The sequence below is a fragment of the Astatotilapia calliptera genome, chromosome 5 (genome assembly GCF_964374335.1).
Source record: "Astatotilapia calliptera chromosome 5, fAstCal68.1, whole genome shotgun sequence".
NCBI classification, from domain to species: domain Eukaryota; kingdom Metazoa; phylum Chordata; class Actinopteri; order Cichliformes; family Cichlidae; genus Astatotilapia; species Astatotilapia calliptera.
The window spans coordinates 30025460-30033883 of record NC_137426.1 but is presented as its reverse complement, the minus strand read 5'-3'; the positions used below and the strand labels follow the sequence as shown (position 1 = coordinate 30033883).

Below are 8424 nucleotides of genomic sequence, written 5' to 3'. Positions count from 1 at the left end.
CCACGGTTTCTTGTTCAGTCATGTTCTGTTTTTGCTCCCCCTTTCTGTTTCCCCAGTCAGTCATGTTTCTGTTTACCCTTCTGTTCCTGTCGAGTTTGTATGTCTCAGTCTCTGTCTGAGAGATTGAGTTGCTTGTGTTACGTTGATAGTCCCTCATTTACCTCATGTTCACTTTAACTTCCCTTGTCTTCTTTCTTGTGATTAGAGTCAGCTGTGCTCCCACCCTTTTCCTCTTTCCCTTGTTACCTGTGTGTGTATATATTGTCTTAGTATCTCTTTGTCCTTTGTCACGTGGTCCCTTTTACTGTATGCACGCTCTCCTCCTATGTTTTCCAGTTTCTAGCTCCTTCCTTCCCCAAGTTTTGTATTTCATATTAAGTATCAGCAATAAAGCTGCCTTTCTCCTGCACTTGGGTCCACAACACACAGATTTTGATCCACCATACAATACCATCTGGAAAAAATCTGAGTGGCAACAGTTTCATTGTCAGCACACTGCCAATGGAGTAAAAAGATAGAAACACACACAGTGGACACTATCAGTCATGGACCGGCATCCCCAGAGCCTGGAGCTCAACATTAATGAAGCAGTGTGTGAACATCTTGACAGAAAACAGAACAAAAGGCAGCCAACATCCAAAGAAGAGCTTTGGATGTCTTTCAAGAAGCCTGGAGAACTATTCCTGAAGACTACTTAAAGAAATTACTAAGAGAGTTCAGGCTGTGTTGAAGAACAAAAGTGGTCATACCAAATATGTACCTTCAAGCTCATTAGCATTATACAAACTCTGATTTTGTATTATATACTGTAAACATGGTTTCATGTGTGCCTTCTTACTGCTACCAACTTAAATATATTTATGTCCTCATGCAGGCCCACATTCCTCTTTCTCCCATTGATTTAAACTTCCATATTCACTCAACTATAAAACTATGAAACAGTAAAATTTCATTCAAGTGCTTCTCTCTGAAAACCTATTCATCCTTTTGTTTTGGTTGTTACTGTTACAACTTCCAACTAATCAGAATCCAAAATTTTAAATGGCCCTTGTCTAAGCACGCCCAGAGCTACTGGTACGCAGCTGCTGTGTAAACATCTGTTGTAATGCATCTATGTGCAGATGCTAAATTGCAACAACTTTTCATAATTTACATTTAAAGAAACAACAAAAATATTACATATTCTCCTCTTTTTTTCCAGTTTTGCACTTCCCAAATATGCTGACAGTTCTTTATATGTACTTAATCATCCTAAGAAGTGTTTTCATCAATTTCAAGGTCTCAAAGTCCCACTAACACAAAAGTGCCCATTTTTCATGTGAATAAAAAAAAATCTGTCAATCTTGTCTTATTAATGTTTAATGAATCATTCTGGGAAAGTACATTTAAAGACACTTCACTTGAACTCACTCTAAATCAGATTATTAACTTCACTGAAGCATCTGACAGGTGCAAAGCTCTTAAGATGTGACAGTGTGTCTGAAGTGCAAGAGGTTTGACGAAGCTTGTGCAGATCATTGAGTGGTACATACCGAAACTTAAGCTCTACAGGAATTGTTGCACTGACGACGGGTATCGGCATATTCCATCACAGAGGAAACAAGCCCCGCGAGAGGCGGCCTACACACAGACACGTCTTCTTAGCGTGTGACTGGTCCCAGCAGCATGGTCAGTCGTGACATGTCCAGTTTGATGGCTTGAAATAGCTCTTGTCTGTTCCAGTGAGGATTCACAGCTTTTAAAATATGTCTACAGTGTCACCTGAGGCACTAATTAAGCACTCCTCACTCCAAATACAAATATGCAGGCCACATTCACACCTGCTATGGCAGCACAAGCACTCCAATGCACACACACACACACACGCACAGACGTAAAGCCACTTTTATACACACAATTCATTGCCCTCCCCTGCCATGAAATGGCTGCAGGCACCTCTCCAGCATTATTCATGGGAGTTGATGGGTCTGGACTGGCACCTGCTCAGACCTCCTCTGGACCGTTGTCCTGGCAGGAAGTCCCTTTGCTTCATGTCCCAGTTGACCTCTTCATCTCGTGTAGCGATTGTCATTAAGGAAATCATTGTATCCAGATCCCAGATGGCATGTTAGGATTGCTGGCAAGCCCACTGATTATGGAGCCGCCCCACTGGAAGGTCTCAATCTTTCTGCATGAGCTGGATCTACAACATGTTCTCTCAGCCTTAGATGTCTGAAAGATTTCGGATTTCAGATCCTTGATAAACCTTTCTTCAAACCTTTTTTTCTTTTTTTTAAAAACAAGTACTGTTCTGTCAGTGTTTGTGTCCATCTCGGCTGTCGTTATTTATCTGAAAACAAACACAAACAGAAAGTGGTTTTAAATGCTCCTCCCCAAGTGAAATCTGATTTGAGTGAATCCTGACAACAGCCCAAAGCAAAGCTGCTGTTTATTAATCCTCAATACGGGGGGAAATACAAAGCAGCCAGTTTAAATAAACACAATCGGATCAAATAAGAATAAGTCAAAGTAAGTAAAAAGAAGAAACAGGGGTGTGTTCAGCTTTTTTTGATCCTATAAATCTGGTCAAAGTACTTACAAGCTTGCTCTTGTCTTGTAAAGCAGGTGTGACTGGTCTCTGCAAGATGGCGCCGGTGTGCATGGCTGACCGTCTGCGACCTCGACTGCGCCTCGGCGTAGTACTCTTTGTTATTTTATCCTTGGTTTTATGTTCTCTAGGCGATTGTACGCTAATAACTTATGATAGAGACACGCTCCTGAATCTTCGGTTCTCCTGTCCTCAACGACTGGACAGTTATGGGACCATGGGTGGTGCCACTCCCCTGCCGCCCGTCTCTTCCATCAAAACGACCTACCTACCTTTTCCCTTTCTGCGTAGGAAACGCTTCAGGAAACGGGGTAGAAGGAGTGGTGCCCGCGTTCGCGTCAAGGCTTATATTAGAGCCATGGCTATGGATTACCCTTCTACAAGTCGTGAGCTGTCACGATTTATCTTCTACTCCAGGAGCCGCTTTGCGGCTAAATTGTTAAGTCATCGTTGGATATGCCCTGTTGGCCCTCATACCTATCCTACCTGCCCAGTGGCTATTCACTCTGCTCGGTCTTGGATTACACCGCCTGGCCGCGGTGTTCAACACAGCAATCTCAACACCCTGCGACGGGCTACCGCTTATGACCTAGCTCCCCGGACTCGGATGGCTTTATTTAATGTTAGGTCTCTTTCAAATAAGGCCTTTCTCTTAAATGACTTTTTCCTCACCACGGGACTGGATGTTCTATTTCTGACGGAGACATGGACTACTCCGGGTGAGTTTATCCCCTTTTCTGAGCTTCTCCCTCCTGACTGTGCCTTCTTTAGCTCACCAAGGCTCACTGGTAGAGGTGGTGGCCTAGCCTCGGTTTTTAAAAACAAACATGAAGCACGACTGCTACCCTCCCCAACCTATTCTAGCTTTGAAGCTCAGTTATTGGAATTGACTGGCCCTCGGACTACTCTGTGTGTTGTGGTTTATCGTCCGCCTAAATACCACAAGATGTTTATTTCTGAATTTGCTGACTTCTTGGGATCCATTCTTTTTAAATATGGTTCTGTTATTATTTCTGGTGATTTTAACATTCATGTCTGTTGTATGGATGACCAATTGGCTAACGATTTTCTAGCACTAACTGCTTCTTTTAAAATCTTACCCAGTGGGTGAATGAGCCTACCCATGTTAAGGGCCACACCCTTGATTTGGTTTTTTCATACGATGTGGATATATGTATTAAGGAAATCAGAAACACTGGACTTTCCGACCATTCTCCGGTTATTTTCGATCTTGACCTTGGCAACACCGGATCACGCTTTGAGGCTCCTCTTTGCCCTATGCGTACTGTGAATGCTGATACTCTGTTGAAATTTTCTAATTCTTTTGTGAACTTTTCATTTACTACGTCAGATTGTCTTACCCCACATACGCTTGAGAATTTCGCCAATACTCTATTAACTACATGTTCCTCTATCCTTGACATTATAGCACCGATCAAAATGAAACGCCCCAGAACCTACTCACAATGTTGGTTAAATGATTCTGTTCGCGCCTTACGACGTATGTGTCGACGGGATGAGAGGAGGTGGAGGAAAGATAATCTCCAGTCATCATATGACATTTTATGCATTAGCCGCTCGAAGTTTCAATCAGCTGCCAGAACGGCTAAAGCAGCTTTCCTATCTAAAATTATCACCACCAATGGAAACAACCCTCGAATTTATTCAAAATTTTCAACTCTGTGGTCAACCCCTGCCCCTCTATGCCTCTGCCGTGCTCCCCGGGCCTTTGTGAAAAATTTTCAAGTTATTTTTTGGATAAAGTCGCATCTCTTAAATCTACCCTTCCTTTGGTGACCAACCGTATGCCCACCCCTGATTGTTCTACTACTTTTTGTCAATTTGAACCTGTTTCTCTCTCTACTCTGAAGCATCTAATTGAGAAACTGAACAATACTAATCTTGTGCATGATGTTCCTCCATCCCGTATAGTCAAGGATTGTTTTAGTGCAATTGGACCTTGTCTATTGTCCATATTGAACTCCTCCTTGCTGTCCGGCTATGTACCATCAGCTCTTAAACATGCTATAATCCAACCTGTTCTTAAAAAAAGTAACCTCGATCAAAATGATTATGCCAATTATAGGCCGATTTCCAAACTTCCCTTCGTGGCTAAAATTCTTGAGAAGGTAGTTCTGCTTCAACTTCAGACCTACCTGGATGAGAATAACATTAATGATAAATATCAATCGGCCTTTAAACAACACCACAGCACTGAATCAGCACTGCTCCGAGTTTTTAATGACCTTTTACTAATGGCTGACAATGGACGCCCCTCTGTCCTAGTGCTATTGGATCTTTCATCGGCATTTGACATGGTTGACCATAACATACTATTGGCGAGACTAGAGCACACTGTAGGCATCAAGGGCGCTGCCTTGGATTGGTTTAAATCTTACCTCTCCGATCGGCTCTCTTCGGTTCACTTGGCCACCTCCTCCTCCTCCGCTGTACCTGTTTGCTCACATCACTCCCGTCCTTGCTGATCTGCACTGGTTGCCTGTGAAATTTCGTATTCAATTCAAAATTCTGTTGTTTACTTTTAAAATTACTAATAACACAGGGCCAAGTTATCTTAAGGAACTCCTAAATTCATATCTTCCTACGAGGGCCTTAAGATCTTCCTCACAGTCATTGTTGGTTCAGCCCAGATCTCGCTTGAAGTCTAGAGGTGATCGAGCGCTTGCTCTAGCTGCACCTGAGCTGTGGAACAATCTCCCGATTGGCATCCGGGCGTCTGATTCTATTCAATCTTTTAAATCACGGCTTAAAACATATTTGTTTGAACTTGCTTTTTCTACTAGTTAAATTCTCGCCTCGCTTCTTGTGAGTTATTCTATTAATGTGTCTGGTTGTTTTGCGTTGTCCTGCACTGTCAATGTTTTCTATCACTGTGTTTGATGGTACAGCTTTACTCTGCTATAGCTGTGTGCTATAGCTTATTCTTATTAGTGGTCTTTACCTGTGAACATAATCTCACACTTATATGACTCTGACGTTATAGTGCTAATTATTTTATTATTTTATTGTTGCGTTGTCTATGTTCTCTATCACTGTGTATGATGGTACAGTTCTACTTTGCTATAGCTGTGTGCTATAGATTATTTCTATTAGTGGTTTTTACCTGTGAACATAATCCCACACTTATATGACTCCGATGTTTTAGTGTAAATCATTTTATTGTTTTATTGTTTTATGTAAAGCACTTTGGCATGCCCCTGGCTTTTAATGTGCTCTATAAATAAAGATTGTTGTTGTTGTTGTGAATGTGTCTCTGTATTATTGTAGTGTCTTTACCTTATGAATTAAAGCACCTTGAGGTGACTGTTGTTGTGATTTGCCACTTTATTAACACAAAGGAAATGAATTTAAAAATTACATTTCTTTCACTGGTTTTATGTAACACCATATTTTCACCCGGCACCTTTATCAAACAGAAATAGCAGCGCAAATTTTTTTCAGAGCTCAACGGGAGATTACTGCAGTCGTTGTCTCCTCAATATACGTGTACTGATGTGTCACTCTCGCTTGTTATTCATTAATTTTTCTTCCATTTGCTTCCTCTCTAATCTTTCTTGTGAAAAGTTCCACAGAATATATATCTTTCTCACTTGTTCCTCTTAGGATCAAATGAACATGAAACTAGGCAGTTCCTATTGATACTGGGGCTGTTTTACCCACAGCACAGCTGAACACTGAACACAGTGGGGAGGAAAAGGAAGACGTATCAAAGATGGAGGCCACAATGACAAAGGCAATGCATTTGATTTTCAAAGGGATGCAGATACCAGCATTTTGAGATCGCTTGACCAGGACTGGCCTTTCCACTCTCTTACCTTTCATCTCAAGAGCTGTTCCCAGAAAAGAAATGAAGGAAAGCTTCTCAATATTTAAATGCATCCAGACCTAACGAGTTCGTGCTTTTATTCAGATTCGATATGAATATTGAAAACCCTGCTTCACAAGCAACAAACACTGGTCTGAAAAAGGCCTAATGGACCATGTTGTCATTGTCAGCCATCCGCTGAAGGATGAAGAGTCCTCTTCCTCCGCCAAGACTTCACTGAATTGGTCGACATGGATTTATTTTAACACTCATCTCAATTAAAATCGATCATTTTCAAACAGCGATATTGTAAAATGGCATGATAAATATGTCTTCTGAGTAAATGCATCATCTTAAGTAGATCTCTGTTGTTCGATCGGCGTGTTAGAGGTTGAAAATGAGAATAAATGGGCCACACATGCCACCCAAATCTAGGTAGAAACTGCAGAACGTGATACTAAATGATTACAGTATCCCTCTGTGAGAAACCTAGTGTGCTTTCTATTTAACTGTAAAATCCTGTTCCCCTCATACATGTAGGCATGTTATCTGTTTCATGTTATACAGGGAAGCATGCTGAATGTTGTCCCTGCACAGGTTCAGCTCAGCAGTGATTATCAGTTACTCTAAGACGTCATGATGCGATTCAAGCAGCATAATTATACACATTCCTGCAGCATTTAGCAGCAACTTCAAAGGCTGAGAAATGAAGTCAACCTGAATGTGGCAGGAACTAAGGAACTGCAGTTCCTCTCATGGCCACTTGAGGTTGGCTCCACAAAGCAGCATTAACATGTCTAGATGTCTGAAAAACTGTTGTGATCTTTAAAGGTACAGTGTGTAAAAATTCACCACTCGATGTCAGTAGATTCTGCAGTCTGTTTCTTAGTTTACCAATTCAAGTGCATAATCCCAGTTAGGATGATTCATAATGAACAAACAACTCTGGCAGTCATTCATTTGTATTAAGTGTAAACTGTTAGTCCGCTGTTTACCTCAGTTGTCAACAAGTCAGGTGTCCACATCTATTTAGTCTGGAGGAGGCTGTAAAACTTTGTGAGAGGAATCTGATACAAGTCGATGAGTTAGTGAAGATCACTTCTGTCCAATGACAGCAATACTGAGATGACCTGTTGAGGTGAGGAGGAAGAAGAGGAGGTAGAGATGAGGGAGGAGAGAGCAGTGGTGGACCAGAAGAAAGGCATAATGAGAGAGGTGATGATGAAAACATGTGTACAAATATTAAATGGACAAAAATAAATGTGGCTGGTCTTACGCCATATATATAAAAAAAATATTTTACTGTACCTTTAATAGCTAATTTCCTCAGTCATAACAACCGTAACAGGTTTGATTTTTATATCTCTTTTTTTTTCATGTTAAAAGCTGTTTTGTGATGTTTATGATTTTTAGAACATTTTTATTATGATTATCTGACAAATAATAGAGTTTACAGTGTATATGTTAGTATTGAACAGTGGCTGTCAGAGTTTGTGGAATGCACTGTTACAGTCTACCGAGTCCATAAGTTCAGTTAGCTTAGAGCCCCCTCATTTCACATGGTGTTTTCTCCCCCCAAAAAAAGATCATTGCAAGAGCATCTTCAAGATTTAATGATCGTTGATTAAATGAATTCAAAATACGCAGAAAATTAAAATATAAGCAGATGCTAAAGTATGTTGGAACAAATCTATTGACAGGGTGTGTACAGGGAACAGTGGGTTGTCTGATTTTACTTATCCCAGCGTGTTTGATTCAAAGCTCAAAACTGAAAGCTAACCGACAAGTACATGCATTCAAGGTGGCTGGATCCTCTTACTTTTCCCCTAGATTAGCATTTAGTTATATTTTCATCTCTTTCATCTCCTTTTAACTAAACACATCTTCTTAACTCCCGTGAAGCTTTTTGCATAACTGGAAGCTTGTTTATCAGTGGAATTTCATGCAGAGCTGCAGCGGTAATCTAAAAGCCACATTTGCAAAGCATATTTTGTCATCTCAGTGACACCCA

The 8424-nt window shown here is 40.9% G+C and overlaps 1 long non-coding RNA gene across 1 annotated transcript; it reads right to left on the bottom strand.

Moving 5' to 3' along the window:
• Window positions 1-1341: 1341 nt before the first annotated feature.
• Window positions 1342-7543, bottom strand: LOC145428792 (uncharacterized). The gene is made up of 3 exons (XR_013909114.1): window positions 7409-7543; window positions 4987-5087; window positions 1342-2329 (listed from the first exon to the last, which is right to left on the bottom strand). It is a non-coding gene; the product is annotated as an uncharacterized LOC145428792 (long non-coding RNA).
• Between the last annotated feature and the right edge of the window lie 881 nt (window positions 7544-8424).